The sequence below is a fragment of the Danio rerio genome, chromosome 4 (assembly GCF_049306965.1).
Source record: "Danio rerio strain Tuebingen ecotype United States chromosome 4, GRCz12tu, whole genome shotgun sequence".
NCBI classification, from domain to species: Eukaryota; Metazoa; Chordata; class Actinopteri; order Cypriniformes; family Danionidae; genus Danio; species Danio rerio.
The window spans coordinates 74,410,439-74,419,827 of NC_133179.1; the positions used below are offsets into that span (position 1 = coordinate 74,410,439).

Consider the following 9,389-nt stretch of genomic DNA (forward strand, 5'->3'; position numbering starts at 1 on the left):
TTATTACAATGCACTTCTCATTGGACCACAAATATTAAAATGACAGACACATGTGCTTTAAAAAAGGCACTAGAAGGCTGTTACAAAATACAAAAAACAAATCCTCATCCAACCGCAGGAGCTGGGGCTTACCAAGTCGGGCAGGCTAGGCACTGGGCCCGAGAATGACCCACAAATTCACACGTGCACACTCTTAGATTCCACAAACACCACACAGTGAACTTCAATGCACACAAGTGAGCAAAAGACTAATTCACCAAAAGAGCCACGCCACACAGCAGCCCGACTGCCCGTACTAGACACCCCCAGCTCCTAGGGAGAGAAGAAATCCACAATTAGGAATGAAATAAAACATTTAAGAAAACAATATTAAATGGGCTCACAGGGGTATCAAAAACAGACTACTTGATCAGCTACCAGCCGCCCAGGGGCACGGAGGTGACAGGCCCCCACTAAAAAGAATCCCAAATAGTATGTAGTAAAAGTTAGAGCACGAGGTCACAATATTGGAACAGGACAACGCACCAGAATGCAGGTATAGAAGCAAGCCAAACAGTCAGTTAGACAACACTTGTTTTAGGTGTTCCCATTTTGTAAATGTAGAAAAAAAAACTGATACAAAAAGCACCGAAAATAAATAAACGACAAAACAATTAACAGAAACAAAACTGAATCAAAACTGAATTAACAGAAACAAAACAGCAGCATCCAGCAGGTGTCAAGGGCAGGTGAAGACGCTCAATCCACAGTGCAATCGCTACACGAGGTGCCAGTCATCCCTCCGGTAAAGCCAGGCGTCCGTACTAATAACTAACTAGAAAATATAACAAAAATCAGTTTCTACTCCTAGTAGTTTGATATGCACAGAATGTACGAGCGGTAGCACCCTACTTACCGATTGGGAAGACAGCAGTCACGGGAACGCGCATAAGTGTCAACAGAATCACGAGGGAGAGTTCAGCTCTAGGAAACGCGACTTCTCAAAGCTCCCAACGCCCCACAGTAGCCACTCTATGGTGCAACAGCAGCCGAACAGACACCAGCCTTCCAGAGCAAGAAAAACTGAATCAAACCCAACACAAATTGAAACGAAAGCGAAAATAAGGCTTAAACAGCCACTACATACCAAACGCACGGCAGTGACACGCCCACCACAGGGAGTCAGCTGGACGATGACACAACTTCCACTATTCTCCGAAAGGCTATTATACACCTCTTAACAACCCGCAGTTAGTAATGGGCGTACACCAAGGCTTAATGCAAAACATCTGCTACACTATTATCCCATTTAATTTGCCATTTATTTATTAGTTTTTCCTTTAAAATCGATTTTGCCTCTCTTTTCCCCAGAGGTACATTTACCTCCACCTCTTGCTTATTTAGTGCTTCCTTTGCTAATTTGTCAGCAACTTCATTACCAGATACCCCAATATGTGATGGAACCCAGCAGAAATAAACGACTACTCCTATTTCCTTCAATCGATATAAAGATAATAGATTTCTGTTATTAAATCCTCTCTATGTGATTTTGAGTTTGCTATACTAACTAAGGCTGAAGATGAATCTGAGCAGATTACTACTTTGTTTGGTCTGACTTGTTCAACCCATTGTAATGCTATAATTATAGCTGTTATCTCTGCAGTGTATACTGATAGATTATTGGACAGTTTTAAACTAATATTTACTTTGAACTCTGGAATATTAACACCTATTCCTATCTTTTTACTACTAGGTTCTTTGGACCCATCTGTAAAAATTTGTAAAGTTGAATAATAGTTATTATTTAAAATCGCATTTACTTCTTTTCCACTATATTCATCTTTAGGTTTACTCAGCAAGCTTACATCTATGAGTGGTTCAGGTGCTCTCCATAGTGGGACATCAGTAAGTGGTATTGGGACAGAAGATCATGTTGTCTATACCATATTCTTTAGCCAACTATTTACTCCTCCATCCAAAACTATCCTGTCCTTCATATGAGTATTCCCAGCAATCTTTTAGTATTTTACGAGTAAAATGACTACTAACTGATTGTTGGTGATTTACCCAGTATGTCATCATCAATGTTATCCTTCTAAATTCAAGAGGCATTTCTCCCATTTCTACCCTAATTGCATCTACAGGGGATGTTTTAATTGCTCCACAACATAATCTTAACGCTTTGGTTTGTATGGTATCAAATTTTCCTAATAAAGTCTTGGATGCAGATTCATAGCCAATGCAGCCATAGTCAAAACAGGATCGAATCAATGCTTGATACATGCACAGCAATGCACTACGACTAGCTCCCCAGCTGTGACTAGCAACTGAACGCATACAATTTATAATAATTTTACATTTTGTTTCAATTTTATTTATGTGAATTTTCCATATTAACTTTTCATCTAACCATAAACTAAGGTATTTAAAAACAGGTACTCTTTCCAATATCTGATCATATAACTTTAAATCTGTATGTACTATTTTCTTGTTTTTTGTAAATATCATGTATTTTGTTTTTAATACTGAGAACTTCAAGCCCCATTCCAGAGACCATTCCTCAACTTTTTTAATTGATTCCTGCATTCCTTTATTAACATTTCTAATATTGCGTCCTCTTTTCCATAATGCTCCATCATCCGCATAAAGTGCAAGTCCTATTCCTACCTTGTTAACCTTATCAAAAACATCATTAATCCTTATATTAAATAAAGGGGGCTAATTGCACTGCCTTGTGGTGTACCATTTGTAATATTAAAAGCAGCTGATAATTCTTCTCCAATTTTACCTTGAAAGGCACGTTCAAATAAGAAGTCTAACACCCAGTTATAAAATTTTGCACCTATACCTATTTTGTTCAATTTAATAAGCAATCCTTCCCTCCATAATGTATCATAAGCCTTCCCGATGTCAAAGAAAACTGCTAACATACACTCTTTCATTACAAAAGCTTTCCTAATTTCATTTTCGAATAAAATCAAGGCATCATTTGTGGATCTATTCTTCCTGAACTCACTTTGAAAGGTTGTTAATATTTCCCTTTTCTCTAATATATAATTTAGTCTCTTCACAGTCATTTTTTCCATTACTTTACATATTGTGGATGTGAGGGCTATAGGCCTATAACTGCTAGGCTTTGTTTTGTCTTTCCCAGGCTCGACTAATGGGAGCACGACTGCAGTTTTCCATTGCTTGGGCAAAACACCCTCATTCCATATACGGTTAATAGACCTTTTATGCACTTCCGCATTTTTCGAACGGAAATACGTCAATGTAGTGCATTAGAACTTCCTGTTATCATAGCGGCAGATACGAAAAATGGCAGAGTCGAAGAATCGCAGTTTCTGTTGTGTTCCAGGCTGTTCGTCTTCTAACCAAACACAGCCCTACCTTTCATTTCATTCTTTTCCCGTGGATCCAAACCTGAAACCTAAATGGATACAGGCAATCCGAAGAGAGGAAGGGCATAGTTTTAATGTAAAACAGGTAGCACCTATGTCTGCAGCCGGCACGTCGCTCCGGATGATTACAGTGGTGGCTGCGTCATTCGTCTCCTGAAGAGTGGTGTTGTCCCGAGCCTATTCCCCTGGAACAACTTTACAGCTCCTTTGAGAAGGGAGTCAGTATCTGACAGAACCTACAAACGTCAATCTAAACAGCTATGCTGTGAAGATAGCGACACGGTGGCTAAGGCAGCAAGGATGGATCACGACTACGTGACACACCCACCTGCATAGAGGTAAAGTTGGTATTATATTCACACATTCCTTCATTTACATCTCTATATTGTTTAACCTGTTACTTTGAATATTTGATTGAAATTAGCATGCAAATATGACTTGAAAACAACATAAACACTGGTTATTTGACTGTGAACAATGTTGTACTTTGATAGTCATTGGCTGCTAATATGATTTCGCTATTTAAAGTTTGCAAATAATACTTTGTTAGAAATTATTTTGTTAAAGGGAAAGTCTGAATGTGCAAATATAAAACCAGCTTTACCTCTATCTCACCTGCAGGTAAGATTGTTCATAGTGTATTTAGTTAATGCTAGTCAACTGTGTGTACTGTTATGCATATCTACCTGAACAAATTAGTGTTAATAATATAAGCTGTTCACGAAACTCAACTAAAAAAATAAAATATATTTTTTTTTAACAATGAAACAATTTATTGCTGTGACGTAGTAAATACACGAAGTTTTATCATACTAGCATGTGTGGAAGTATTTAAAACAAGTGTGTTACAACTGGCCCTGTGTTAGGTTGTGCCCCGCTCTCCCCTATTTTAACTGCATGTATTCAATTACTTATTTAATTAACTTCGGAAGACAACTCAGGCTCGCCGAAAACACTCTAGCTGCCTTTTCTCCACCAAAAAACTCATACCGGAACTGGGTTTACACGTTGTTGACGTACTTCCGGTTTTTGCGTAAAAGGTCTATTACCTCTAATAATATCTCTAATGCAGGGGTTTTCAAAGTCTAAGACAGTGGGCCTTCCTTTTGACACAACTTATCCATTGGCGCCCCCCTCCTCCCAAACACGCACAAACACACACACATACATACACACACACATACATATATATATATATATATATATATATATATATATACAGTATATATAAAGACACAGACAGATGTCAGACTGTTAACTCACTTTTATCATCATTTGCATGAAAGTGCAATTATTTACAGAGTAATAACAAGTATTTTAATATAATGTTTTTAAAACTAGGATGATGGTTAATATGAATAGAACAGATCCAAGAACTGTCCATCCCAGTCAAAACAGTCGAAGTTTAGCGGGTCTCATGCTGTCATTAGCCAAAATATCTTGACAAACCACACATAAAGGTCGTGGTTCATCAGCTGGTCCTGTCCACGTAAATCCTAAACTCAAATACTGATCGTCATATCATCGTCTTCTGGGTTTAAGCCCTAAACTTGAAGGCTTTGAATCGGGGGGTCTCAGAAACCTATCCATTGCAGGCACGTGCACACATAGGGCTCAACCTGTGCAGTGCACATGCCCCTTTTAGTCCTGGATAGAAAGTGCCCTTCCAAAATGATCAAAAGTGCCCCCGCGACACGGCACACCTTCGGTCCCGCCCTTCAGTAGGCGCGCGACAACACCGCTCTTGAGCGTGCGCGCAACAACACAGCTGATCAGAACGCGCGCGACAGACTTGCCAAACAGAAGCGAATTCACAGCTATGGCTTTCTGGGTAAAAAAGGTTTTCTTATTTTTGACGTATTATTTTTTTTAGCTTTGTTTAATTAAAACGTTTAAATATAAAAAAAATACATATAATAATTAAACTTAACAATTATATTTTTATTATATATTTTTCCCGCGCCTCCCCTGACATGCTCTGGCGCCCCCCAGGCGAGGCGCGCCTCACACTTTGAAAACCCCTGCTCTAATGCTTTAACTGGTAACTTCTTTAACATTTGATAACGTATCATACCCTTACCTGGTGCTGTATTCTTTGAATTACAGATAGCTACTTTCATCTCAAAATACTTAAATTCATCATCTAGACTACTATTAAAATCTATCTTTTTCATGCATACATCTCCATATAGTTCCATAATTTGTTGACATCATGTAGATTTTCAATGCTGTGAGCTTTAGCAAATGTTTGAGCCAACATTGTGACCTTTTCTTTATTTGTAATTGCGATCTTTCCATTTTCCTCCATCACGGGTATTTTCCTGGAGCTGTCAATTCCATTCATCTTTTTAATCATATGCCAAACTGTATTCATATCAGTTTCTCTGCCTATTGTATTACAGAAATTTTGCCAGGCTGCCCTCCTTGTGCTCTAGATAATCTTTTTAACATAAGCTTTTTCCCTTTGATAATCTAAGACTGCTTTTGGGGTGAGCATGCTTTTTAAAGATCTAAATGCTTTTTGTCTTTCTTTGATTGCCCTTGAACATTCTTCAGACCACCAAGGTACATTTTTCCTCTTTCTTGTGCCATTTGCTAATGGGATTGATTGTAATGCTGCAGAATAAATACCATCTATTACCTTACCCTATACATGATCAATATTTCCCTCCAGTGTTATATTTTTAAAAAGGTTTTCACACATTGCTTGGAATTTTCCCCAATCTGCACTTTTGTATACCCATTTTATACCATTATTACAATCTTGTGTATGCACCTTACTTTGAATTTTACAGATGATAGGAAAATGATCGCTTCCTATATTATTTCCAGAAACTGACCACTTAGATTTACCAGCTAGTGATGCTGAGACTATTGTAAGATCCAAGCATGATGCGCTACCTTTTCTTATATCTATTCTTGTTGGCTTGCCATCATTTAGACACACTAAAGATTTCTCTTCCATGAAATTTTCTATTATAGCCCCATTTTTATCTGTTTTCCTACTACCCCAAATACTATTGTGTGCATTTAAATCACCACATACAATAATTTTATTTGATGTTTCAACTATAGTGCTTTCCAATATGCCTACTGCTAATTCTAAAAAAGAATTATAGAAGTTGACTATTCTGATTACCCCATGCTCACCCATTCCTTCTATAATCAATCAATCAATCAATCAATCAATCAAGCCTTTATTTGTCACTACACTTTCGTATAGCGAAAATTGGACCCCCCAGACCATACACAAAACATCACAAACAACTTTTCAGGGGAGACAGATCTTAGGAGGTAGCATTTAGAAACGAAGAAAGATACATTTGGTCAGTTAGGCTAAAAAACACCCCCTCAGCTTGCCCTTGATTAGGACAAAGTGAGAAAAGGGAGAAAAACAGCCCTATCTTAGCATAAGCACCCCGGCAAGACACAACATAGACAGAGGGGATGGGAACAGGGGTAATGGAAAACAGTCCGTTGAGTGCGGGCAGCCAACTGGTCCAGCAGCCATTTCCGGCGCAAGTCACAGCCCCGCCCACGCCCCACGTGGGTAAAAGCACACGAAGGCGTTTGGATGGGGATCGGTGGTGAATGTTTATCTGTAGATATGTTTGTGTGTGTGTGAGCCTGCATAGTCCAGAGTCCCGCAGGTGTCCTTGACAGGGGCAGGAATTTCAGAGCGTCCGCTTATCTTGCTTATCCCAGGGAGTTGTTTACTTCCAGCCGAGGCCGTCTGGCAGGAGTAAGAGGAGAGCTGAAAAAAAAGACAGTAAGATACTTCCACTTTAGGTCAATATCTGCCAATTTCACAGATATTTAATGTCTATTACTCGTCTCCCGATCTGGCCAAAATTTGTTGCAGAGCCGCTAGCTTCACCTTGATGGTTTCCAGTTTGCGGTCAAGGACCATAGTCTGATTCGCGACCCTACCCATCAGTGTTTCAATCAAGCCGGCCAGCCTAGTGGGGTTTTGAGTTGCGCTGACCGCTTTTATCAGTTTCCGAGATCCCAGGGCCCGCATAAGCCCATCAGCAGAAACGCTTTCTGCTTCTGTTTTCATATGCTTTCTGTTTCACTTTCATTATTTACATACCTATAAATCACATTTTCTTTTATGAAAGTTGCACACCCTCCACCTCTACCATTATTCCTGTCTTTCCTTATTACTTCATAACCATTCAGCTTGAAATTTAATGGTCTGCATAACCACCTTTCTTGAATACAAATTACATCAGGAGCTTTGCTCATATTTCCGATGTATTTTTTAAACTCCTGTCCATTAGCAATCAGACTTCTGGCATTCCAATGAAGCAATAGGAAAGACATGATAATGTTAAATATCACTACACTGGGATGCATCATAACTTGCCATCATATTCCACTCTTTCTTTTCTTCTTTTGCTTTTAATATCTTGTGGATTTGTTCAGCCGATATATCTGTACAATTCAGGAATTTGTTTGCACATTCTGCCACAATTTTAATCTTGTCAGACCTTCTTTCTACCTGTGCGGTGCCATTCACCACTGCACAGATGAACGCCACTAAGTCAATTTTAATCACACTAATGTTATCAATGGAGTTATTCTGAAGCATGCTCTTTTGTTTCTCAGATTCATTCACTTGAGAATTTTGTACATGTTCCCTATGAGTTTGTTTCTGTCTGCTGTTTTACTTTACGAGCTGCTTCTGCATATGTTAAATTTTGATTGGTCTTTACCTTTTAAATTTCACGTGCCTGCTGCTGAACTGGACATTCTGCATACGCAGCGCTGTGTTCGCCTCCACAGTTGCAGCATTTTAACTTAGTTCCTTCTCTACACTTCCCATACTGATGCTCTTCACCACATTTTGCACAACGCATTTTCCCTTTGCATAAAGCAGCTGAATGACCGATGCGTTGGCAGTTATAACAATGAAGAGGAGGAGGAACATATTCTCTTACCGTATAGCTGATGAAGCCTAGTTTCACCTTTGCTGGTAAATTTTTTTCCTTAAAGTGTATCAACACAGAAAGACTCTCACATTTTTTATTGTCCCTCCACATCATTAGTCTCCTGGCCATGCCAACCTTTCCTCCACTCAAGTTCCCTTTAATTTCCTCTATAGTTACATTTAAAGGTTGAGATTATCTGATTATCTTTCACTCTTTCACTTCACTAAAACAAACCTGTGTGATCTACAGGTATATCCTCAAATATTATTGGTTCCACTGACATGAATATTCATGAGCTTCTCCTGACTGTGGGCGTGTCCTGAAGACGAGTGTGTTGAAGGAAGATTTATAGAAGGAATTTAAGATGAAATCTGAGAGGTCAATGGAGAATATTTAGAGCAATGCTGAACCTATAAAATAAGATTAGAGATTTATATATAAATGAATACACCTCATACAGATCTCTCTGCTATATTATTATTATTTTCTATAGGATGCTGTTCAATAATATTCAATAAGAGTGTGTTTATACAATAGAAAGGCAAAACTGAACAAACTGAACAAAATAACTGAAGATCACAGTGAAGAGAAACAGCACACACAAATGAATAATGTTTAACCAGAGGACAAACCAAGAAAACCATTAAACAGCATTACATTTCAAATGTTGTAGTTTGTCTTTTATTTATTGTTTGCAGCACATAACTTGAATGTACATGTGTTATCTCTCTATTTCTGAAGGGGTTTTTAAACTATTTTTTAATATCTGTTTGTCTATATTCACTGTTAGAAATATTATATATATATATATATATATATATATATATATATATATATATATATATATATATATATTTTTTTTTTTTAAGGCAGTGTATTTATTGATGCTGTGCATTGTATAGATATAGTATTCAGCATTTAAAATGGTTCAAAAATGTCTTTTCTAAATTATCCTAAGACAAGAACGAGACAGCTTTAATGGTTTATTAACTCATTTATTCATTCACTCATTTACAATAGAGATAGTTTAATACCCTTTTTATTCATCATTTCTAAAAGGTTCAGGATAAAAGGT

The 9,389-nt window shown here is 37.9% G+C and overlaps 1 protein-coding gene across 1 annotated transcript in view; it reads left to right on the forward strand.

Moving 5' to 3' along the window:
- si:ch73-389k6.1 overlaps nucleotides 1–9,389 on the forward strand; it is a 778,105-nt gene that overhangs the window by 722,480 nt on the left and 46,236 nt on the right. The gene's annotated exons all lie outside the window — the stretch shown is intronic.